General features: G+C 33.5%; 1 long non-coding RNA gene across 1 annotated transcript in view; it reads right to left on the minus strand.

The window, feature by feature from the left end:
* The window catches only part of LOC145243015 (uncharacterized), a 220,825-nt gene that overhangs the window by 95,216 nt on the left and 97,948 nt on the right, over nt 1–27,661 (minus strand). The window lies entirely within an intron of this gene.

Genomic DNA, 27,661 nt, shown 5'->3' on the forward strand with positions numbered 1-27,661 from the left:
TTCCACCCACTCGTCTCAGCCCCGATGGTTTTCCTTTCCAAAAAAGGTGTATCCCGAGCCCACTTCCACCAATTGATCCTCACCACTCAATCGTGTTTCAGACAATGCCGCAATATCTAGCAACAACAGCTGTCCTACGCTCAGGTCTTTCATTATCCAGGACATCTAGCAAAGTTCTCACATTCCACGTAGCAACAGTTAGGTTATTCCTCTCCTGATAAAATTGTGATTTTCCTTGTTTATTATTTTTCTTCAACTTTATCTTGTTTCTCCTGCAAATATAGAGCAGCTGCCGACCGCAGGAAGCCGACCAGCTAATAAAAGGGTAGACAATTTATAGGTCACCTTTTCTAGACCCTTCCCAAATGCATGGGTGAGCAGTTTATCCCTAGAAAAGGCTGCTTAGCCGCCAGATCACCTACCGAAGTTGCTTCCACCCTGTAAGCGATTTAGTCGACGATGTTAGATAAATCACTGGCCGCTTATGTGCAGATTTGCAGCTATGCACTTCCAGCCGCTAAGCCTGTGCACGTCGCCACTTTTTTTTTCTTCGAAAGATATCTGCACATAACGATCGCGACACAACATGCTTGTGCTACACATATTGTACCCTCTCGCACCCTACCACTGGTTGCACAGTGACAAACTGAAATAGTGAGATGACTGAGCAGTGGCATAGTGTGCATGTTTTATTATCACAGAGTTTAAACCGCTCCGGCAGCTGGACATATACACGCACATAAGCAAGCAAACATGCATATATATATATATATATATATATCCATCCCTAGTTCTAACAATAACTTGAGAGGGGGGCTAACAGGTGCTACACCTTGTCCAAGGGTGACCTGAAACTATGCAAGGCAGAGGCGTTCAACTCCCTGAGGTATTAGGTATACCCGCATACCCAATATATATATATATATATATATATATATATATATATATACACACACACAGCGGGGACAATAAGTATTCTAAATATATTGAATATTTTTATATTTTATTATTGCACACACTTTCCAAGAAAGAATTAAAACCGAATTATACCAATATAAGGGTTTTTTCATGGCAAGTATAAAGTTGCCCAAAAAGTTAACAATTACTCTAAAAGAGATTTTACACAGAAAAGTATGACACCGCTATGATATGGTTTTATTTCTCCTTCCCACAATATATATTAGCTGTACCTGCCCGGCCACGCATTGTTGTGGCTGAGTTTGGTTGACGCAAGTTTTAGATTGATTTGTATCGCACAGACACATGCACACACATACACTAAAACAGACACACATGTACACACAAAAACACACGTACACAAACACAAAAAACACATGCACACAAACACATGCAAACACACATGGACGCACACGCGCATGGACATGTGCACACATGCACACACAATGCAAATAGTCAGAAATACACAGTTTAAAGGTTTCAAAATAACAAAGGAAATTTTGAAGTATATAAACTGTCAATTTCTAATTATGATTAAACGTTAAAGTCAAGCAATAGAGTTTATCGTGTAAGGTTTTGACAAAATCCGGGTCTCGGCTATATTATTCACTTATTCCATTTTATTTTAATTTTTTTATTTAACATGTGCAGATGTGTCGAAAAACGGTATTTAATAATAATGTGTACGATCTATGTTAACACAAAAGATTCAGCATGATACCGTAAATGTATAAGTACAATTAACGTCTATGGTATATTTAATGTAACAAATAAAAGAATTCCTGGCTTACGAACATGTCTCAATATGTCGCATTTGATTATTTTGTGTTTGGTTTATTTTATTTAAAACGACTGCCGCTTGTTAAGACTGACGCCATATTGGAAAATTTCTGGAGCATTTATTTTTGTAACGAGATTTAGATTCTGGAATGAACGAATTGTTAGTCCCAGCCAATGAGATTTGGTGGAATGTGAGACGGAAGAATTTATTTTTGGATTGGGAAATGGAAAAATCATGGTATATCTATGAGTGTATGATCAAGTTAATATAGGTAAAATCCCATATCTGTCGGAAGTGCAGAAATCCTGTCTATGATGAATGGTGGCGGTAGGAGGATGTGCTATTTAGAGGGAAAATAGGAACAACTTCCTCTAAAGATGGTTGCGATTATGGTTATCTTGCTTCTAGGATGAAATGTAGGATTGTGTCCTGTCTTAATGTGTCTAAAAAGGCGTTCTAAAGATACATAAGATAGTAACTAATAGTCTAGACGTAATAAATGTGTATGTGGCACTGTTGTTGCAAATCTACGGTACTTTGGTCAGCAATAAATATATAATATATATATATATATATGAAATATTAAAATATATTTTTCAAACTGAATATGATTTAGTATTAACTCCAGTTTACACAAGAGTGTAAACATATTTTACTGCTATTAACGATTTCATTTGATTAAAAAAACACTAAGATGAATAGCAAATGGTTGAAATAACATTATTATATCAATTGAATAACATGCTTTGCAACTTTATCCTTTTACTAGACATACATACAGAGAAAGGAAACTGCAAAGAACCAAGTGATGCAATAATAATCTACTGTCAACTTAGTCTAACAAACAGAGTATTAAAGGATAAAATCGTCTGATCTGTTTTATAAAAGCGGTACATTTAATTCTTGCAACGTTTTACCCTCGAATTAAAAAGGAAAAATCCAACCTCAAATTAAAAAGGAAAAATCCAACCTCAAATTAAAAAGGAAAAATCCAACCTCAAATTAAAAAGGAAAAATCCAACCTCAAATTAAAAAGGAAAAATCCAACCTCAAATTAAAAAGGAAAAATCCAACCTCAAATTAAAAAGGAAAAATCAAACCTCAAATTAAAAAGGAAAAATCCAACCTCAAATTAAAAAGGAAAAATCAAACCTCAAATTAAAAAGGAAAAATCAAACCTCAAATTAAAAACGAAAAATCAAACCTCAAATTAAAAACGAAAAATCAAACCTCAAATTAAAAACGAAAAATCAAACCTCAAATTAAAAACGAAAAATCAAACCTCAAATTAAAAACGAAAAATCAAACCTCAAATTAAAAACGAAAAATCAAACCTCAAATTAAAAACGAAAAATCAAACCTCAAATTAAAAACGAAAAATCAAACCTCAAATTAAAAACGAAAAATCAAACCTCAAATTAAAAACGAAAAATCAAACCTCAAATTAAAAACGAAAAATCAAACCTCAAATTAAAAACGAAAAATCAAACCTCAAATTAAAAACGAAAAATCAAACCTCAAATTAAAAACGAAAAATCAAACCTCAAATTAAAAACGAAAAATCAAACCTCAAATTAAAAACGAAAAATCAAACCTCAAATTAAAAACGAAAAATCAAACCTCAAATTAAAAACGAAAAATCAAACCTCAAATTAAAAACGAAAAATCAAACCTCAAATTAAAAACGAAAAATCAAACCTCAAATTAAAAACGAAAAATCAAACCTCAAATTAAAAACGAAAAATCAAACCTCAAATTAAAAACGAAAAATCAAACCTCAAATTAAAAACGAAAAATCAAACCTCAAATTAAAAACGAAAAATCAAACTCAATCTAAAATTAACACGAAAACCCAGACATAAGCTTAAATTAATACCATAACCCAAACAAGTTGAAATGAAAACCAATAATCGAACACAACCTCAAATTCAAAACAAAGAAAAACAAAATTAAACTTAAATTAAAAAATAAATAAACCTCAAATTAAAAATAAAAGCAAGAAACTTACTCAACTTAAAAACAAAGAAATCACTGTCAGTCTAAATCAAAACAAGCTTAACCGCAAACTAAACCAAAAAACTAACTCAAATGAAAAATAATTCAACTTTAAATTAAAAGGGTAAAATTTCAAACCAGAAAGAAAAACTTTAAATTATAAAATCATGTCTGTGAAATTAAACGATCACAAGTTATAATTGTCTCCCCTTAACAGATTAGTAATTGTTTTGCATAATTAATAAGTTGATTCGCTTGAAGAACAACTAAATGTCTCGATTTGAAATGAGTTTCTCAATTGATAATCATTCAAATTTTTTAATAGTCTGTTCAAAATTATGAATGATAGTTATAATGAGTTAGTTATGAATGGATTAAACCATAATAGTTAAAACACACAAAAAACAAACAAAAAAAAACAAAGTAATTAAACAAAGCTGAAGTTCAGTTTTTATATAATTCAGCCTTTCTCTTTTTTTAAACGGAACCGTTCTTATTTCGAAATGGAACTTTCCTAATTAAATTTTCAGCTATGTTTTTTTTTTTTTTAATTTGAGGATATAAAGACGAACTTTGACACACAACGCTTTGTTGATGAAATACAATTTTAAATTTAAATAGTTCATTTGCAAACGTCTTCCCATCACGGATAATTCAAAGAAAGGGAAGATTCTAATCTCTCTTGTAGTAGGTCTGGAAAAAAGGTATATATATATATATATATATATATATTACTTTTCCTAACCTTGTAGAGAAATCGAAAGAAAAAGAGGAAATCGGTAGATAAATATCTTTTCATTGGTCTTTTTATTTATTTGTTATTTTCGGCTTCTTTCACCAAAATCTAAGTAAACCCTTCAGCCTTTATGACCCAAGTGACAGGAAGGGTAATAGATTACTTCCCTGATGTCTATTTCAATTTCAATCAAATTGCGTGCGCCTGCAGTGCATACCTAGCATACACACTTATACTTGAATTCACCTACATACTAGCATAATGTGCAAATATTACATACAAACATAATAGGGTGTAAAGGAAAATAGCTTTATTATAATACAGATTTTATGTAAGTAATCTGTGAATATACTGATAGAGTTGTCAGCCTCGTTGGTCTAAAGAGAGACATACTTCTTAATAGGTGCCTACATGATGAAGTGTTTAACGTGAAGCAAGGGTTTGGAATTCTCAACTGCACTTTATCTGGCTTGACATTGGTCAAGTTGCGTCCAGTTCAGTGGTAAGGAGGACTCTAAGATGACTAGAAACAATGCTAGAAGAAGAGGACTCGTGTTTCTTTTTCATTTATTTACCTCTTTTCTAGGAAGTTAGACACAAGGTCAAGTTTGGATTTAATAAATATGTCTAGCATCCGGTAGGATGCCCCATTCCCAGCAAAAACAAAAGGATAAGAAAATTGAAAAAAAAAAAAATGGAGAGTTTGAATTACCTGCTGGACACTATTCTCGAGAGTTAACGGCTCCTCAGGACAAACTCGATTGGTACAGGAGAAACAGTCCACTGATAGAAGTCCACGGACACGAATTTGTTTAGTTCATAGAGGTAGCTTGTTAATACCTCACTCTACCAAAGATTCAAAACAAGTCTTCAAAATCGAAGTAAAATACCCTCGGCATTCCTGCACACTGTAGAATCAAGAATCAAGAATGCGCTTACCTTCCCTCTCCACCATTATGGACCATTTAACTAATTTCAACATATTTATTCAGTAGCAATTAGTGGTATGCTAATTGCCATTGGACCAGCCTACAATTAGTCAGGGATGGTGGATTGTTCTATTTTGAGGCGGCTGATTGGCTAAACATGCCAGGAGGGGTAGGTGCCACTCTACAAATGCCAGCTGCTCTGACTTCTGCCAGGAACTACACTGTCAATTATCGCATCCATTCAGCACAACATCTTCATTGGATTAGCTGGCTCACCCTAGCAATATTCTACACACACTGGCTTAGAAGAGGAATAGTGCACCTACTCTAAGTAATGTCACCTTACTACGCCAAGTGATGTTGCCTATAATAACAGCACTAAGCTGGATACTCTACCAGACTAGATGGATTATTGTCCTGAAATCCAGTTAAAACAAAGAGCAAAAGATATACTATAACATAGTTAACCTATCAATTAGGGAGAAGAAAATTATTGTTCATCTATTTATATAAACTTAACCTTTGGGAGGTTGATGTACAAGTGTTTCTGTGGAACAAACTGGATTCGACCTTGGCACACCCACGTTTTCAGACTGTGTCGTTAACCACTTAGTCACCATCGACTAGTATTTAGTATTATTTCAGAGTTTTCCTTTAAAGTATGGTGTGAAAGTTTGAACAACATCCTTCTTATTTTGATTTTCACTTTAATTCAAAAGTCCCAAAATATAATGGCCAAAATCTGTATGTCTCCAAATGACGTTATCTCAAATAAACACCTGGTATTTGTCATAACTCTCTCACAGCAAAAGATACAGATGCTGAAGACGTTCTGAATTCATACTAATGAAATAGCAAATAATTTCTAACCCGGGGTATTTACAGTTCGAATCACTCTCATTGCATCTAACTTTTTAATATTTAAAATTACAGCACGTTACACTTAGTGTTCAAGGCTTTTATGTAAAGCATAGACGATTCTTTGGGCTGGGCAGCTTTATCCATTACTAGTGCCAAAATAGCATAGCGGCCAACATTTGCCACAAATTAGATTCTTCAATTAGTATACACAGTTAATATTTTTTTTTCAAAAGCTGTCGCCCCAAATTCAACTTGAAGCATTTAGCTACAATCACTGTCAACAATTCCCCCCACCACCACCACCACATTCTGTGTGCTTAAATCTATCCCATAAAATTAGTTTCTTTCCTAGAACTGCTCACCTTTAGAACTGTACTGCAGGCCTGCTTTGCAAATGGCTACAACACAGTCGTCTTCAAGTCCAATGTAAACAAGTTCGTATTGAACCATCTCCTTTAATAATCAAATCCTACACAATTTCGACCTCTACCGATTACTATGCTATTGTCGCACTGGCCATTTAACACTCATTGACTCTTATCCTCAAATGGTCTTCACACCTTGATAAGTGGTGACTAGCTTGTAAAAAAAAAAAAAAAGGAAACGTGGTAGGCGTTCTGTCTACGCCTGTACATAGGCATTAATTTTTTTTAAATGTTAGAATAATAACTTCTAAATAACATAAAGCAGTAAGTAATTCTCTTGACTTCGTCTTGCTACTTCATCCATAATAAGTATGCTGAGCGTGTTTGTATTCCTTCGACAGCATTTATAAAAAAGACATTCTGAGATTTTATTGAACAGCAAAAAAAAAAAAAAAAAAAAAATGAAACCATCTGCGGGTGCTACATATTTATTTAGAAAAGCTTTGAATAAACGGAAACGTAATCGGTGTATGTGGGGGAGTGATTTATCTTATTTCCAATTTTTTTTACTTTTGTTATGTATGTATTTAGTTTATTATAAAAAAAAATATCCCAGCATGCCTTCACAAACATATCGTCAGAAGGAAAATCGTTAGTAAATAATTGTTGTTTACTGAACTGAAAAGGACATGGTCCGGGTATCAAAAGTGTGTGTGTGTGTGTGTGTGTGTGTGTGTGTGTGTGTAAAGAAAACACAAAACAAAATGTCTTTGAAATTATGAAAGAGGTAGATCGTTTTTGTTTGTTTATTATTATTATTATTTGGTGGTGTTGACGAAAAAACCCCCCAAAAAACCCTAACCCTAACTATAAGAATCAAAGGGCTATTGCTAGGAAAAGTAAATCGAAACTAAAGTATGGAGAAATCACATAACAAAACTGAAATAAATGGACTGTTTCTCACGTACCAATCGATCATAACGTTTTAAGTTTAATTTTAGATCCTGTCAAACAGATATAAATGATTACACACTAAAAATTAATTAAAATCATTTTTTTATTTGAATTATTTATTTTTCAGTAATCAAGTAAAAAGTTAATTTTTACTTTATATTTTTCAGTAAAAAAAAAAAAAAAAAAAAAAAAATGATTACACAAAATTGTAAATTTTCATGATAAAATTTTCCCTGAAAAAGATTTTATTAGACATTTTACTTTTTTAAACTATGACCATTTGACAGATAGTCTCTTGATGGTTGCGTGTTGCTGTGAATACATAATGACTGCATCTGGGTAAGATAGTTTAATATCACCTAATTAATATTATCCAGTTACGGAGGCTGGAGTCAGAACAACTACTCTTGTTGATTAAATAAAGGGTTACGTTTGAAAATCTGTATAAGTTTCTGAGTTTTAAAAAATGCACCTGAAGAAGGTCGGAGATTACATTAGCTTAAACGTTGTAAAAATAACAAGCAAGATGATAGCTAACAGGTTCTGCTTGGCCCAACAAGATCAGAGAATATTAAAAGAAAAATTTTTTTAAATAGAAATCAGTTTATTTAGTTGGTGGGTGATCAAAAATCAGACATCTGCCCATAAGTGAAAGGTCTTCAGCCATAGACACTGCAAAAGGTAACACTCGAATATCAAGCATTGACTGAGTTCAAAATAGATTCCGAAACCTAGTAGAGCGGGCCTTTTTCTCTTTCTTGCAACCTCTTTCTCACAGAAGAGACGTTGCAAGTCTGTCTCTGCTCTGTCGTTATTTTCATGGCAACTGCTCGACTGAACTCCAATCTATGTTTCCGCCTTGCCAAACTTTCACAAAAACACTCAACTACCTACAACCACTATAAACGATTTCCTCCACTCTCTATCTGTGTTTAAATCTAAACGCAGATTCCATGAACAAAGCTTCTTTCCCAGAACTGCCCGTTTGTGGAACACTATTTTGCTGTCCTGCTTCCCGGTTAAATACAACACGATAGCCTTCAAATCAAATGTAAACATGTTCTTTTGAATGCTCATCATTCATTTGAATGCTTATCAATTAAGAAACTCCTTCCAAATCGAGACATGTTTCTTCCATAAATAATCAAATTCTACCCAATTTACACCATTAACGATTACTGCACTACCATCTTACATTCATTAACCATTATTCTCGAGTGGTCTCCGGGCCTTGACAGGTGGTGACTTCCAAGTAAAAAAAATCTACGTATCTCATATAGAAATCAACTCTTAATCCTAAGAAAGGGTCCTGAAGTAAAATACAAAAAAGAGAAAAGAGTATTATGTTTCTGATATTTTGTATAAAGATTGATTTTTCATATTTGGATTTTTCAGACTACTACTCTCATTGTAAATGTTATACTCACAACATCTTAGCAGTCGATATAAACCTCAACAATTCTTCAGGTTTAGTTTCTTGAACTCTGGAATCTTTCTATAAAACTAAAAAATCTGTACAATTTTTTTTTTTTTTTAATCCTACCAGACCTGACCTACTGAACCTAATTTACCTCTGTGCCTGTCCTCCTAGGAAAAATTGTGAAATCTAGATCCAGAGCTAAAAAATTGCGACTCCATCCCTCATCAACCACACCAGAATCTCCCCTACCACCTAGGGGAGTAACACACCCCTTACTTTGAACACTCGATTTTGATCTTGGCCTGCTTGCATTATCAGAAGTATCACTTTCTCCTTCATCGATATAGTCACTATCACTTCATTCAGAAACAAACTCCTGATCAAATTCGCCTTCGTCCGAATCCGAATTTGTCATTTTATTCAACACTTGTTGCACCGTGAAACTCCTTGGTCTCGCTCTTTTACCTGTCAAAATGCTTGGCTCATCATGGCTACTTTAATCTACAGAACAACTCACAACTCCGCCAAAACAAAGGAAGCTATTTGCAGAACGTTAGGCTCGCACTAAATCGAGGCTAAGCAGCGATTGGGTAGATATTTTTAGCTCCCTGACAACACAAAAATATGTGATCGGAAAAATAACGGTTTAGCAGTAACTTGGTATATAGCATTTTCAGAAATTACCGGTATATTAGTAACTTGATCTGGTAGGGTTAATAGAGCCCTTTATTTGGTCCACAGAGGTAGCATGTTCTTGTTCCGTCAGCCATGACTGGGCAGAAATCTTAAGCAATTTGCAGTTGTATTTTGAAAGTTGCATACAGTGAGGATTGAACTTTCAACTTCCAGAAGCATGTAACTAACAACTGAATTTTACCAGGTACTTTACTCACTACGACATGGGTCTTTGCAGACATTTCTAGTATGACTTAGTTTGGTGGAAAGATCCGAGTTTGACCAGATACAGTTGAAGATTGGAGGTTACATTGACTTAAACATTGTGAAAATTATACTAAAAATGAGGGCAATAGTCCGAGGAATCAAGATAATACGGAAGAGTAGTACACGAAAATAAAAGTGAAGACAAAGTTTTATAAATGGCAACAGCATAAGAGAGCAAAGAAGTTCATGGAAGAATTTAAAGTTATTGGCAAGAACGCTTCACTGCAATAACACAAGATTGAGAAATTTCCATTGAACAGAAATTAATTATCATAGCCAAACAAGATGAGAGACTACTCACAAATAGATTTAAGAAAATAGATGATTTACAAAAAAAAAAAAAAAAGAAAGAAAGAAAAAGACGCATGCCGGTTTTTGCCGTTCGGCTATTTACAGTTCGAACTGTCTAAATGCAACATCTTTTTGGCAGCTGACCACTGCTCTTACCGCCATAACAAAGTATGTAGATTTCTCAACTGGAAGATAAGCACGGAAATGCAACTTGACATATCACAGTACATCTAGGAGCATCAAATTCAACCAAAGCATCAGATGGTAAAGTGACAGAGTTCTATGGCAGACATATGCAGGCAAATACATAAAAGACAAAGCTATCAAAGCAAATATTGTCATATGGAATAAACTTTAATGTGTGGTTCTCATTGTCGATGTGACCGTCATGAATTCCGATTGTACAAACACAGCCGAGCAAGACTATAAACTACTAGGATTGAAAAAATGACTTGACAGCAATGTGGCATTTGAAAGAGATAAACAGTGGCTGTAGTACGGGCTATTGTTTTATTCAAACAAAATTAAAAAAAAAAAAGTACTTAGGCACAATAGACACGACCACAGGCTGCTGTTGATTCTCTATTTATACGATCTTGAGCTGTTGTTCGAGCAACTTCCTGCCAGTATTCAGGCAATCTGAAATATATTTTGTGGTATTATTAAAATAAACAATAAAACGGATCAGCCGTAAAGATTATATGAAATCTAAATTTTTTTTTATTAAATTTAATTTGTTGATATTGATACTAATAAAAATATTAAGTGGTGTACCAACATGTAAACAAACATTTTTTTTTTTTCAAACTTTTTTGTTTTCAAGTTTTACCGTTTTATTTTACTATTCCTTTTTATGTCTGAAAAATGTTAACTTTTTTGACGAAGATTTTCTAATTACGATTCTACTATTACATTATGTAGGTTTGTTGCTGTTAAAAATTTTAACATTAAAAATTATTTCAGATTTAGTTTGAAATTTTTAGTAAGTAGCTAACAAATGATTTTTTTTTTTCGATTTTTTTTTTATTTCAATAATACTGCAGGAAATATTTCACATACTTTGGGGTGGTCGGTTTAGATTGTCTGAATTGGATAAGAATTTGCTCGAACGTTCGAAATAGATTGCCCAAATAAAGAATCAGCTGCAGCCAGTCATTGTGCCTTGTCTTTTTTATCTGTTGTTCATAGATAGTAAAACAAAGACAATCTCTGAATTTATTCAAATAGTAGGAAAAACCATCGGATATAAACATGGTTCAGAAAGAAATCGAGTGAGAGGGATCTTGGTCTCTAAAAACTAACTGAACTAAAATTAATAATCTAAAACTTGCTAAGCTAAACACGAATTCTGCGAGACAATCATCTAAGGGCTTTCACACTAGGTCAACAATGCACAACCAATATTTGAGCCGATCTGAAAACTAAAAATAAACCAGCACGAATCATACAGTTTGCTTTTATTTTGATATTTTATGCTCAACCTATATCTGAGCCATTTACAATATGAAAGCTAAAAATGAACCAGTGTGAATTTAGTTTATTTTTATCTTGATGTTTTTTTTTATTGCTCAATGGATATTTAAGCCGGGTTAGCAATCTAAAAACTAAAAATAAACCAGCACGAATCTCAGTTTGTTTTCATAATATTTTTATGCTCACCCGATATTTGAGCCGGGTTAGCAATCTAAAAACTAAAAATAAACTAGCACGAATCTCAGTTTGTTTTCATAATATTTTTATGCTCAACCGATATTTGAGCCGGGTTAGCAATCTAAAAACTAAAAATAAACCAGCACGAATCTCAGTTTGTTTTCATAATATTTTTATGCTCAACCGATATTTGAGCCGGGTTAGCAATCTAAAAACTAAAAATAAACCAGCACGAATCTCAGTTTGTTTTCATAATATTTTTATGCTCAACCGATATTTGAGCCGGGTTAGCAATCTAAAAACTAAAAATAAACCAGCATGAATAACAGTTTGTTTTTATCTTGATATTTTTTACATTTGATTCATCGCTATGAAAATTAAATTGATCAAAATTTTTACTATGTTAAAATCGAAGTTATATTGTCTGAGCTTAGTTTGCGTTAATAAAAGAAAATCCCAATGAATATTGATCAGAGTTTTTCAATCAGATTTTATAACCTTGCTTTATAAATACATATTTTTATCCACGCATACATAATTATATGCACATATATTTCTTTTATAATTTCATATATTTTTTTCTACACACACGCATATATACACATCCACGTAGTTGTGTTTTATGAATACACATTTTAAACACACATGTTAATAGAACGTGTATGATGTCTTGTAATAATGGAATCAACTATGGCAGGTTCAAATTCTATTGTTTCCTTTGTGATTATTTTATGGGCAAATACTTGAGGAAAGTTTGGTTGTTTTGTTTTACGGCATATAAACACCTTTCAGGTTATTTGATGCTGAATTCAATAATTTTGGAGAAAAGATTTCATGCTTTGTCATTTTTATATCTTCGAATATTTATTCATAGAGTTTGGTTTAGTCGTTTTGTTTCATGTCGTATTAACCTTTTCAGGTTATTTAACGTCGGATCTAATAATTTTTGGAGAAACGTTTTTATGCTTTATATTTTCGAATATTTATTCATAGTTTTTGGTTTGGTTGTTTTGTAGAGGAAAATTGTTATTTTTGACTTTGCAGAATATAATTGAGTTTTACGATGGAAAAAAAATAGCATCAATGTTTGGTGCGTTTTAGATCAGGATTGGTTGGTTGTTTTTGTTTTACGGTATATCAACCCTTTTCGGGTTATTTAATGCCGAATCCAAAGATTTTGAAGAAAATTTTTTTAATAGAATATATTTGTTGTTTTCAAGTCCGTTTCTATTTAACCCATAGTTGGGACCCTAACAGGTACTACCACTCCGGGTCAGAGTGGACCTGGGAGCAATGGCAATTAAAGGGTGGCTCCACACTCCCCAAAGCCCGCAACCTGGGGCCTCACCATTGGATATAGTTTAAGGTCATATCCAGGACCTTTAGATCAGGAAGCCAGTATCTTCAGCCACCTTGATCTGACAACACTAGATGTTAAGGTAGGCTTGGACTTATAATTTTAGCCAGTAATAACAGGTGTATATGGTATAATAGTTAACGCGTTTGCTAATTGGCAAGGAAACCAAGGTTAAATCCTTGATCAAGTCATTAAAAACTTAAAAAAAAAAATGATACTTGATGTTTCTTTACTAAACACCAATTTTATTATTATAAAAGGTGAGAAATCCAGGAAAATACTGATACCTTCCTTGATATCCACATGTAGTAGCCAAAATGAAAGGGGAACTGCTCCCGACTATAGTCAATCGAATTTTTATTTTATAAGTAAAACTACTTGCGTTTAATAATTAAATAGTTTAGTGTAAACAAGTTCCTGTAAAGCTACCCTCCTCAAATAATCCATTTCTACTACTATTAATACGCTGTTGTTTCAATGACTAACGTGCACTCATTAACCCTTATCCTCGAGTGGTTTTCGGGCTTTGATAAGTGGTGATTTCCATGTAAAAAAATAATATAAATAAATTGCTTGAAGTGGGATTGCATCTCAAGAGTATGTAATCAAATATAAAGTTGATTTGCAGTAGAAAAGAGAAGCCAAACACACGAGAACAGATTGATATCCTCCCTAAAATGGAGTAATGTCGCCACATATGGACAGGAGTGCTCGACACGCTCTAAGCCGATTAAAGAAAATAAACTCCGAAACCAATTCTCTATGACGTCATGTATGGGAGGCAAAAGTGAAAGATTCCGCAATGCAGAAATCTTAGAAAAACGACCTTCAGTCTGTACTGGAATGTGGCCGTAAATAAATGGTAACTTAATGCGACTAAGCCTCTACTAACAATTGCAAAAAAAACTTTTCAATCATCGATAGCTATGATTGATAACACCCTTCCTGAGGGCTCATCATTCAAACTCCTCGGCTTAACATGAATTGGAACAAATACATTGACGACATTGGCAAGGCTGCTGCAAAGAAGGTGGGTTCTCTCTACCTTTCTAGGAAATTATTCACATCTGACAGTATACTATCTCTTGGAAAGCCACCATTCACCCATGCATGGAGTATTGTTGAGCTGGTGAATCTACCACTTATCTCTCCTTAGACAGAGCCTCCCCAAAAAGAACCTGCACTATTAACCAAGCTCCAACCCCTGTCCCATTGCCATATTATTGTATCCCTGTTTCTTTGAAAAATACTGTAATGGAATGTGCTCTGATGAACTTGTTGCAATTGTACCCCCTTCGACATACTCGTCTGGCAGCAAAATCCCATCTCTTTACTGTAGAGGTCCCTAGATGCTAGAAAGCATTCTTCTCTAATAGCTTCTTCCCTCAGACTGCTAGACTTTGGAATTCCCTACTTGTTTCCCGTTTCCCTGCAAAAGTTTAAATGTAATGTGAGCAGACATCTCGCTGATCTCTTGTAGACATGATCTTAAATGCATCTAGGTGAGAATATGCCTTTGTTAATGAAAGCCTCGTGTTGTTTGGGATGAACAAGAATAAAAAATAAAAAAAAATAAAAAATAAAAAAGGATCAACATTCACAAGATTAGAAAATTAGTTTCGTATAAGTAAATAAATAGTTATTTTATGAATATAAATTTGAAATGTCCACACATACAGTGTAGAACGATAAATTTGTCGCTCTAGCAGAGACGATATGATTCCATTTCCGTTTGATGAAAACCAGTTTTTTTATTTCTTGAAAACCATCTTCTAAATGGCCAGTTGTGTACAAATCTCAAGAGCGATGGGAGCCTTCTATCATGTTTGAAAGTGACAATGAAAGTTCAACAAGCAAGATCGAAGATGCGCTGCTGTACAACTCATGCTCTCTACCGATTCAAGTTATGACAACAGGACCATTGCCAGCACCCTCAAAATAAAAATCCGGACAGTTCAATTCTTGAGGGCACAGCTCAATGAAGTTTCTAGCAACAGTTATGGTCTGGTGTGGTTTCACTTGATAGCCACATTTTCTAAATCAACACCATAGTGTACTTGGATGTCTTGAAGAGTGTGTTGATCCCCTAGTGCAATCAGGTGCCCATTGGCTTCACAACTTCTTTTTATCCTTCTCTCACTGGACCCTCTCCTCCACTGACCTTAACCCGCTGGACTACTTCGTTTGGTCATACATCGAGGACATCACTAATATGACCTCCCACAATACCAAAGTCCTTCCATTCGCTAAATATTTGCTGAGATCCCGCTGGCACTTGTGGGAAAAGCATGTTCCTAGTTCTGGACCTGTATAGACGTAGTGATTGAGGCTCAAAACGGCTACATTGAATAGATATCAGCTCTATAACATAATAAAGTTACCTGAATTGATTTTGTTCAATAAAAATCTTAAGAACGAACACCAAACAACTCAGAGACACTTTATATGTTCCTCAGAAAAAAAAACAAAAAAAAACAGTTCCAGATTTTTTACCGAATTAAAGATAAAAGCTGGTGAAAATAAATGGAAAATTGTTAAAAGTCATAGGATTCACAAAAAAACTTACTTATTAAAGCTATAGTGGGATCTTTCAGGAGAGAATTGTTAGGCCCACGAGGCTGCAGTAATGTTTAAAATGTCATATTTAATCATAAAACATTTATATATTTTTTGTATTGATTTTTATACATGTGTGATATATATATGCGTGTGTTATATACATACACACATATATATATATATATATATGTAACATATATATACGTTATCTCTCTCTCTCTCTCTATATATATATATATATATGTGTGTGTGTGTGTGTGTGTGTGCGAGTGCAAAAAATATATAAATATTTATAGCTTGTCTATTATTTGTGGACATATAGGAATAGCAATTGTCTTAATTTTTTCCTAAACAACACAATTTCGCCTGTACCTTCAGCCTTTCTCAGTGTAGTGAACAGTATGTGGAAGGTCAAAAAATTTGTATTTTATGTCTCCTTTAAACAAGTAATGCTACTCTTCTTTGGTCTGCTCAGACTTTTAATTTACCTATCGATCTATCTCCTTTTTCTCTCTCTCTCTCTCTCTCTATATATATATATGTGTGTGTGTGTTTGTATGCATGTGTACATGTGTGTAGGTATATGCATGTGCGTTTATGTGCGCATATACATATAAATGCGTATGTGTGTATATGTATGTGAATGTTTATGTACACTTATACATTTTATGGCCCATTTAAGTTTTGAAGAAAGTCTGCAATTAAGTGTGAAAATCATGGGATGGTCACAAGTAAACATTTCTTCATCCTATTTGCTATACTTCTACTTCAATCACCTTCATACATAACATTCCTTACACTAAGGAAGGCTGAAGGAACAACCAAAAATCGTTTTCATAAGAAATAGAGTAAAGATCTAAATTTATATATTCTTCTTATTAATCTTATATATATATATATATATATATATATGACAAGTTTGTATTCCAAATTTCAAAGTGTTGACCATATTACCGTTTATCTCTAAGTACGTTGGCATATACAATTCTTGACAGCACCTGTTTCGTAGCACAGAATTATTCATGTCAATTCTTGAATTTATTCTACCCTTAACTTATTTGTATATGCTTTGTAGTTACATTAAGCTTCATAAATTAAAGGATTAGTATAAATAAAAGATTAAATATCTCCACAAATTCCCCTCTGGACCAAAATTTTGTAGATTTTCAACAGCAGATGCTACATACAAATTCAATACGTCTAGGCAAATAGCCACTATCTTATGTATCTCTTGAACACCATTTTGGATACATTCAGTTATGATATTAAAATACTATATTGCATCCTACGAGCAACACGATTACAAAATCTATAAAGGAAGGAGTCCTTATTTTTATCTCTAAATATTTAGTATTACCACTGCTACCAGTTGTCACCGGGATAAATTCTACACGTTCCACAGACTCTGTGATTACACCAACCGTAACTGGCTATTACCTACATAGACCTAACATAATCTTTCCAATTTTCGATTCATAAATAATAAAAGCATTGCAGTCTACATTGCATTGTAGATAACCTACTGCTGATTTTATAAAATTATTTTTTTTATATATAAGGGCTTGAATCATAGTTTAAAAGGCAAAAGTCAAGTATGTTGGTTCAACTTTGTTCTAAACATAAACATTCACTTTGAACACGTCTTGTCATTTCAAAGAACTTACTGCTGATTTTATCTGTCGGGCCTTTCTGCTTGTGTGGTAATAAAACTTATCAAATGCATTAGTTAGTCTTTAAGTTTATGTTATGCACTGTTGCATAACAAACTTGAAGACTAACTCTAAAATATATTTATTTGAATCTACTCCAAAACTAATAAAAAAACATAAATATGTGCATGCATGTATATGTGTATATGGATACATATACATGTGTATATATGCATGGATACCTTGAAAGCAATTATCTAGCCTTATTCTATATTTCATATTTTGCCGTTTACATCTCATCTTCTATTTTTTGAAATCCATTATTCTTTATATTTGGATTTCTAAATCTTGTTAAAACACTCTTTCCACTATTGTTACTAATCAATATTATTAAAATTATCATCAATTATCATACATATCACAGTCACAAACTTATTTACTCTTCCTTTCCCATCTATTTTTAATTATCATTATCACACTTAAAGTAGATGATTATATCTAAACATGGAGATAAAGTAATTATATACATTTTTAGACTTTATTATTATGATTATTGCTATATACGACTTTCAAAGCCTAGCTAGTAAATAAGTAAAAAGCCATGATTAGAAATGAGAGTGAGAGTGGAGGGAGTAGACGGGGATGGGGGACGAGTAATAAGGAGAAAGACAGACCCTAGAATCACTGCCAATAAAATATTCATGGTTTCCCCTTTCTATTCTTCCTCTTTCCCTTTTTTTCTTTATTTCTTTTCTTCCTTTCTCCCTTCTGTCCTTTCCTTTTCTTTCTTGTCTCTTAACTGGTGCAGGCAGCGATGATATAGTGAGGCAAGGATATACAAGAGGGCAACGTAAGTAATACGTTTTCTGACAACAAAAATTCTAGTCAAATACAAGCATTTTTATAACTGAATAATCCTGATTAAATCTGAAACCCCTTTTAGCATAGATATATCAAATTCACATTCCCCACTTATAGAACCTATACACACTAGTATATTAAAGATTTGAAGTGGCCAACTTTAGCCCCATCCTTTCTTATATCTCAACAGACTCAAATCCATACTCCTTTAGGGCATTATTTACATGCAACCAAATCTTATTTTTCACAACACGTGAAGGAACCTCCTGATTTTAACTCCTTGTAATAAAGAAGACCTGATATTTTCATTGCAAACTTTGCTTTCATATAAGCTGTATCGCCTGAAGAGGTCTAGGTACTAGTAGCTAGCTGACCGAAACATGCTCATGACTGTGTACAACATATTACTGCTTATGTAAAAACAAATAAAGAGTGTGTGTATATATATATATATATATATATATATATTAAGTAATGTGATTTATAATTTAAAAGTTTTAAAATTTTTAAAATTTAAAAATCAAAATTTAATTAAATTAAAAATCAGTTTCATAAGAAGGAACAACAACAAAGTCAATTATCTGTACGATCGTTTCGGAAATCCGTGCTTTTTATTTGTGGTATACATGAAGTCAAGTAGAATAATTATACATAGGTTTTTGGTAAGCACGGTCTCCTCATCAGCAAATTTAGGAGGATTTCTATTGAATTGAAAAGACACCAAAAATAAACCTAGCATTAAAAGTAAGGCAGATGAATCTTTTGGTTTTTCTTTTTTTGAAATCAGGAACTGTATTTAAAGTAGTCATTTAGATGTTTGCTATAGCTTTTTATTTTTATTTTATTGAATAAAATAAAAAGCTATAGCAAACATCTAAATGACTACTTTAAATACAGTTCCTGATTTCAAAAAAAGAAAAACCAAAAGATTCATCTGCCTTACTTTTAATGCTAGGTTTATTTTTGGTGTCTTTTCAATTCAATAGAAATCCTCCTAAATTTGCTGATGAGGAGACCGTGCTTACCAAAAACCTATGTATAATTATTCTACTTGACTTCATGTATACCACAAATAAAAAGCACGGATTTCCGAAACGATCGTACAGATAATTGACTTTGTTGTTGTTCCTTCTTATGAAACTGATTTTTAATTTAATTAAATTTTGATTTTTAAATTTTAAAAATTTTAAAACTTTTAAATTATAAATCACATTACTTAATATTGAATTAGCTCTAGGACATTTAACTATCGAGCTTATTATATATCTAAATTACAACGAGCATTTCCTGTATTTTAATTAAACTAGTAATTTCACTATTACATTAAAATACACTTAGCTCTTTAGACTATTATTCTAATCTCCTTTAAATATATATATATATATATATTTCAAACACAGTAGTGTTTGAATATATGGTTAAGTGGCAGTTTTAGTCATTTAGAACTGCTTTAAAGCTTTACCGCTCACTCATTTTCGACCGAATTTCAAATAATTATGACAGTTTATATATCACCTTCTCAGCTATACTGTGAAAAAAAATTGAATTTTCGTTCAGTAAAATAAAAGTTTAATATTCAAGATCCTAAAAAATTAGGTGAGCGACGTTTTTTATGACTTGTTTCCATAGCGATCACGTTGCTTCAGCGACTACTGTTGCTACTAATTTACTAAGCATGAAAGGGGGATAATTGGGGGGATTTTATTGAAAGCAGACGAGTGCCGTACCCTGTTATCAAATTTGTGTTTATGTAGCAAAAAAAAAAAATAAATAAATAAAAAATAAGACTGAAATTAAACCAAGAACAAGTGAATTTATTAGAAGCCTGGAAAAAATCATGGTTACAATAGAAAAATGCGAGCATGAAAAGTAATATGGTTAAACTTCAACATGGAAACAAAGGACTAGATATTCTAGTAAAACAATAAATTTATAACTTAAAATATCGCAGTATTAAGATTTTTTTAAAATCTAATTTATAACATTATATAAGCAATTCTTTATGCTGCAATATATTAAGTTATAAATTTATTATATTTTTTACTAGAATATCTTGTCCTTTTCTTTTTTCAAGTGTAACAACTAGTCCTTTACTTTTCCATGTTTAAGCTTAATCATATTACTTTTCATGCTCGCATTTTTCTATTGTAATATATACGTATATCACCAGGAATACATACGTGTGTAGATATTCGTGATCTGAATAGATAATTCATATAGATATCCGTATGCCGATAAACACATTTCTTTAATCAATGCACTTACAGATGCTTACTAATTAGATGTTTAATTTCTCAGCAGGTGTTTAATGTTAAAATTATTAAAGTTGGAAAATAATTCTGCGGCGTATTTCAACTGTAAAATGCAGCTGTTCTATTTGTAGATGCAGACATATTGTACGTACAACTGTTTGCGGCGCATTTAATGTGCGAATCGATACAATTTATTATTCATAAACGCTGTATATGCTTGATGCTTATTGTCAGCCTCTCGTGGACAAGGGTGACAATGTTCTCGCAGATCTTTTCTCGACCAGACGATACACAGGGTGCCTCAATATGAACGGAACTCATTTAATAACTCTGACAATATTAATGATATTATTCTCTACTTTTCAGGGTTGATAAAAATAAAGTTACATTTTTGTGATTAAATAATGGTTTTTCTTTGGTTTGGATTAATTACGAGTTACGGACCTTTACTAGAAAATCTAACAAGTCTGTGTTTTAAAATATAAAGGAGAATTAAGTACATTTTTGCATAGCGAGAGAAAGTGATTGATTGATCGTTTTACAGCATATCAACCATGGTACGTCATTTAATACAGAATTTTGTTAGGAATATTGATTGTATAAAATGTATATTGATTAAAAAGGTTGATTTTTAAAGGTTTTAAGTGTATATCGATTAATAGTGACGTTTAAATAATTAATGTTTTAGTCTAGAAGTAAAGAAAAGATTTAGATTTTAGCATTTGACCAGTCTGGCTGGCTGAAACCACTGTCATTAATTTTCCCCACGTTTTATGTGTGCCTAAACCCAAGCGTAGATTCCATGAGCAGAGCTGCTTTCTTAGAAGTGCACGACTGTGGAACTCTCTTCAGTTTGCCTGTTTCACACCTGACTTCAACTTGGATGTCTTCAAGTCCAACATAAACAAATTCCTGACAAACCGCCCCCCTTAAGTAAGACACTTTATCAAATCTCCAATACTAACGATTACTACGATAATATCCCATTGATTACTGTACACACAACCCTTATCCCCGAGTGGCTTCTGGGCCTTGATAAGTGGTGACCTCCATGTAAAAAAAAACATTTTGATCTCTTTCATAAATTGTAATATATTTTTTAGGTTGATATTGTTGAATAGATTTTTTAAATTGTTTGATCTGTAGTACTTGAATCAAACTGAAACTTTAATAGCCGATCAGCTCATGTTTCCCCATAAAAAAAGGCTCTTAGCATGCGATACATATCAAGGGTGCCTTATTTTATTAGAAGATTTGAATGGGTAACTTAGGTGTGCCCAATTTTGAGTTTGGTTAGTATTATTTCCTCCTTGTTTTTTGATAACCTGGATTCCATTCATCAATGGTATTTTGGAATTTATTTTTTGGGGTTGTTATTCAAATTTTCGCGCCATTTAGTTCTGATGAATTTGGATGATTTGGAATCTGAGTAAGCGATTTTGATATCTGATATATTTTGGCACAGTGAATTTTTTTACTGCTATGTTATATAATATTGCACCAAAAACGCCACCAAAATGAGTCATGTTACGTTATCTAACATGAACATCACCCATGTAAACGGGTGTATACGTTTTGTGTTTGTGACGTGTCCTTAATGTGTTACTAAATTTCTATTAGTGGTTCTTCACTTTCTGAACCCGTTTTACATTTCGTGATCATTTAATGTTCATATGTGTGCACGTGTGTGTCATATGTGTATCTTCCACATATCTTTATCTTCTCTGCTCACTGAACCTGGTCCATCCTGACTATCTTGTTCTTGGAAGGAGCTGGAACCTTTTGGACGAAACACATTGACTCCAAGACGATGATTGGTATTCATATTTAGTTTTTATTTCATTTTCCAGGATGTCGTGCAGAAGAATAGAAAGTGAGTTTCTTTGCTGATGGTCTTAACAATCTACATTGAGAGACATGTCACACCCTCCCAAGAGGGGAGGAGAGACAACTGTTAAGCCCAACCACTCTGCTTCAATTCCAAGTTCAACTTCTCTGATCTCCAGCTAACCTGATCACGTGACTCACACGTAGATCCGATCAGCTGACCAGACCTTCCGGTAAACTTGTCTATGATCTAGCTTTGTCATATTTTGACATGTTTTATGAAAAGATCATATCCATCTCTTGTCTACCTCTCCAGTTAGATAGATAGATCGAGATGGACAGATAGCTAGATCGATAGATAAATAACTACAAAGTTAGATAACTAGATCGATATAAGCTAATTGATTCTGTTCTACCTATTTGATAACAATGTTAGCTTTTTCATCGCCATGAATGCCAATATGACTTGATAATCAACAGAGCATAATGATTTGGCTTTTGAATACTTGGTTCGTTCTATTTAAGATTTGATGATTCATACGTTTGTTGAATTTATGTTTCTTATGGATATAAAGGGTGGATTTAGAGTTTGAGCAAATGATGAAGTTGTTAGATTGATTTGTTGTAACGGTATCTAAAGACCAGGATTTCAGTTCTATAAATTGAAGCTTTATTTGGAATTCGTCTTTGTAAACTTGTATTGTTGAGTATGGCAAGGCATCCTGCTCTGTCCTCACTTTTAGATCCATCAATCCATCAGTATATATGTGTACATAATAAAATAAGTTATCAATAATGAAAAGTTTCTCCTAGGAAAATGATTGGGCTTCTTTTGCAGAATTGTAATACACCCTACTTGATTGTCACAGCTGCTGATTTTCCAACATGCAATTCGGAAGTGAGGACACTTTAGAAGAACGATATGCAATAAAATTCTGTTTTGAACTTGGAAAAAAATTCCACAGAAATGTATGGAATGTTTCAGACTGCTTTTGGACCATATTGTATGAATCGTGCATCAATTTTTGAGTGGCAAAAGAGATTCAAGGAAGGCAGAGAGCCTATACAGGATGGTGGGATGAGTAAGAAAGTCAGAACACCAGAGTTTCATGGATAAGAACCATCAATTGTCTATAGACAATAAGGGTACAGTTTGATGTCAGTGTGAGGACTGTGCACGTAAGTATTTGCTAGGAACTGGAGATGTTGAAGATTTGTGCAAAGTTTGTCCCAAGGAGGTTTCATCCTAGTCACAGACTATTTAACCAAGGTAGGCATCAAGACGGTTCCTCACTCTCCCTATAGTCCAGACCTTGCTTCTTGTGACTTGTTTATTCCCTAGGCTCAAGGAAAACCTTAGAGGCTGTCTTTACGAGACGATTGAGGAGATGAAAGAGGCTATGAGAAAGGCCATTGACACACTTACACAAAAGGACTTCCATAGGCTTTCCTGAAGCTGTTCGAACGGTACAAAAAGTGCATTACAGCCGGAATAGATTGCTTTGAAGGGAACTAAGGACTAGCTTTTGATGTGTGTACTATCAATAAAATTACCCATACGAAAAAAATTCTAGAAACTTATTGAAGGCACTTCATATATAGAATCTATTTTGTGTAAGGTTGCAGATACAGCAACTGCCTGTAAATTAGCCTTTGATTTGATTTTGTGGTATTTTGTTATTTTTTATTATGGATGAGCCTCATAAGGCTTTGTTAAGATTTTTGTTTATGTTTGTATGTTTTTTTTTGTTTTTTTTTTTTACATAGGTATCACAACTTATCAATGCTCAGAGTCCACTCGAGAATAAGAGTTAAGAGTGTCATATGTCAATTGGACAATATAGCAATCGTCAGTAATGGAAATTCGGTAAATCTGTTAACTTAAGTGGAATGGCTCACTAAGAACCTATCCACGCCGGACTTGAAGACAACCATATTGCAGTCAGCTGGAAAGCAGGCAAACGGAAAACAGTTCCACAGGTGGGCAGTCCTAAGAAAGAAACTTTGTTCATGGAATCCACGCCTAGGTTTAGGCACATATAAAGAGTGTGGGAAACCATTGATAGTGTTCTCAGCCAGACGAGTGTTTCTCGTGAAAATTTTGCGAGGGTAGGGACCATATATTGGAACCAAGACGAGCACTTGCCATGAGAATAATGACAAAGCAGAGAGACTCGCAACATCTGTGTGAAAGAGGCCGCAGGGAAGAGGGAGTATGAGGTCTAATGTTTTACATTTAGTTCATTGTTTTCCTTAAGAAATGCTTCTTGTAAGCAAATGATTACTGGACAAATATTAGTTGTCTAATTGCGTTAATCTTTGTGGTGGTTCGATTCCCTCATTCCAAATTTCTTGCATACAAGTTTTCCAATGCATTGTTCTTCGTGATGCGGCAATTTCTGGCATTTTTAGCATCTGAGCGGGTTCAGGATATAAGGTTTTAAAGTGTTACCAACATTTATCTCTTAAGATCTTATGTGAATTAAAAGTCAAAATTAATGTTGGCATTTATTTACCTTCTTTTTTTAATGGTGATTCTTTTATAATCTGTAATCCTTTAGGTCAGTTTTACTTACGCCAAGGAGCAGAGTGATAGTTCACAACTATTCACAATTCCTTTGGAGATTGTCAGTGTTTGATGAGAGTATACTTTTATTTTTAAGTCATGAAAAGTCGTGATTTTAAATAGAGATTCTGCTTTTATTCTTAGATCAACTACGAGTAGCGTCCCATTTTCAATCTTTTTGACGCTCTTGCGAGTTATCCTGGAGGATGTAACCTTTTCTATTACAAAGGAAGATATCTTTGATAAAGAGGTACTTCCGATGGATTCAATGATAATGAATTTTGTGAATCCAGGTTGGTAATTTTCAGAATCGTTATCGAATTCCATATAGTCTTTTGAATGGGTTGGAAGAAGTCACAGCATAAATTATTTTTATTCACTTATTTAGAGTCTGCAAAGGGGATCTGTCGAGTGGGAGGAACCCCTTTGTCTCAACAGATCAGGACTTTTTGACAACATACTAACAGATGCGAGAGATCATCCTTTGTGCATCATCCTATAACGTTGATGCACGGTGGATGGCCATGCGGCTATGCCCGGGATTATGAAACTCATTAAGTTGATTGGCCCTCAGCCAGCATCTTCTAACATCCATTTACTTATTTTATGGTCATTCTTTTGGAGGGTTTCCGTAGACATAGTGTTCTTGCTATAATACAACTTCTTGTACACGAGCATCAAGTAAAGATTTTGATTAATGAATGATCACTTATTGAGGCTAAAAAACCCTCAGGGATAATGGATAATGAAATGTATGGATTGTCAGTTGAATGATTAGAATATAAAATATCTATTAATTGGCAATAAATGCTTAAAGAAATATAAATATAGACCTTGCAAGATTAATATAAAAATGAAGTTTAGGTTCAATTCTCGGCAGAGTTAGTTCTTTTTAATATTTTGCAATGCAGTTAATCGGCAGTGCATGATAGTTGAACATTAATAACTTAAGTTCTAAATTATAGTATTGCAAAGAAAAACAGAGTTGAAACATATTTTATTCTTATATAACCTATATGCGGTTTAAAATATAAAGGAAGATTAAATGCTGCTTACGCTGACAAGGAAGAAGCAAATATAGCGTTACCAGCTGTTTTGTATGAACATTTTGCACGTTAGCCATTCGATTTTCAGTGAGAAAAGAAATTGCGTTTGTAGTTATCTTTTTATAGGTGACATTCATTTACATATAAGGAAAGTAAGGACGAATTAAGAAAAGCAGGCGATTGGATTGTCTGTGTTCATGACTGTATTACAGAAGAGGCGATTCGTTAATTTCCATATGTTACATTTTCAATAACAGAAATAATGTATTTATACATATGTGAGAGGGTTTATATGTGCTGGTCTTTTAGGCGCTTTCTTTGTCTTTCTGTTGTTGCCGTTTCGTCTTATAGTTGCTGCATAATAAGCTTCATTTCATGAAGAGGAGATAAGGAGACGTTTACAGAAAGTTTTTGTTTTCAAGGTTTTATTTAGGAGAAAATTGAAGCTAGCGTTCCCTTAGCTAATTATTTACTCCTTAACTTTCGTATTAAAATGAGTGACACATACAGACAGACAGAGGTAACATTCCACTTAGATTATCAAGTTTCTATATTATTGTAAGGGCTTCATTTGAACGACTTCCACAGAGAGACTGATTTAAAAACTTTTGTTTCTCTTAGCACCAAAAAACGTGATGTCATTCGTCATATCACTGTTTTGTCTATAATGTTCGACTTGCTGCCTCAACTTTATGTTGCTCATTTCTGGGAACGATTCTGCTTTGAAAATTCTGGGTTATTATCAGTGCGATCCTTGTCAAAATTCTGGGTTATTTTCAGTGTGATCCTTGTCAAAATTCACACTAGCTAACTTAATCGCCACTGACGTAGGGTTCCTAATAGGAAACACTTATGGGATTACAATTAAAATCATTATTTAAAATGTTTTATTTCCTTGTGAACAGCAAGAACTGGCCTCTCAAAAGTCAGTTGAAGTTCTTTAGAGACCACCATGCGTCAGCGTCTTGAAACTTGGCAGAAGTGGACCATTTTAGCTTGAAAATAATGTCGGAGAGACGATGAGGCTCAATAAAAGCATTACACTGTAAATCTTAACATATTTGTGGCATACGATTAGAAACGCAATGCTGTCAATAAGACTGCGCAATTCCTCACACAGAATTTCTCCATATTAGCATAGTCCATTTCAAGGTGAATAACTTTGTCAATATTACTTTTCAAGATTGATAGAAAATAGAATAATATTTTAAAATCATCCAGGAAGATAACATTATCATTAATATTGGCAGAGTTATTAACTTCCAAGTAGGTGTGGTCAAGTAATAAAGCCAACTTATATCTAACAAACCACGTCAACAGAAAGAACTCTCAAATGCCAGATTAAGTTCTTCAAAGGTCAATGCAATCTCTGAAGTGCACCAGACATCACTCAGCAGATCCGTGGCTTAACAATGGATCAAAGTGTGTCAAGGTAATAAAAACAAGTTTCTAAGAAGCTTCTATATGTGGAATACATTGCGGCTGGACTGATTCCCTGCAGACTACAACATGGTTGTTTTCAAGTTCAATGTTAACAAATACATGTTAAATCGTCCTATTCAGTAATCAGTTGTCTTTTCCATCAATCGTTTTCTTCTTTCTCATGATATAGTTTAGCATCCAACTGACAATTTCATTCACCATTATCCCCGAATGGATTTTG

The sequence above is a fragment of the Euprymna scolopes genome, chromosome 21 (assembly GCF_053919585.1).
Source record: "Euprymna scolopes isolate OS-2025 chromosome 21, ASM5391958v1, whole genome shotgun sequence".
NCBI lineage: Eukaryota > Metazoa > Mollusca > Cephalopoda > Sepiida > Sepiolidae > Euprymna > Euprymna scolopes.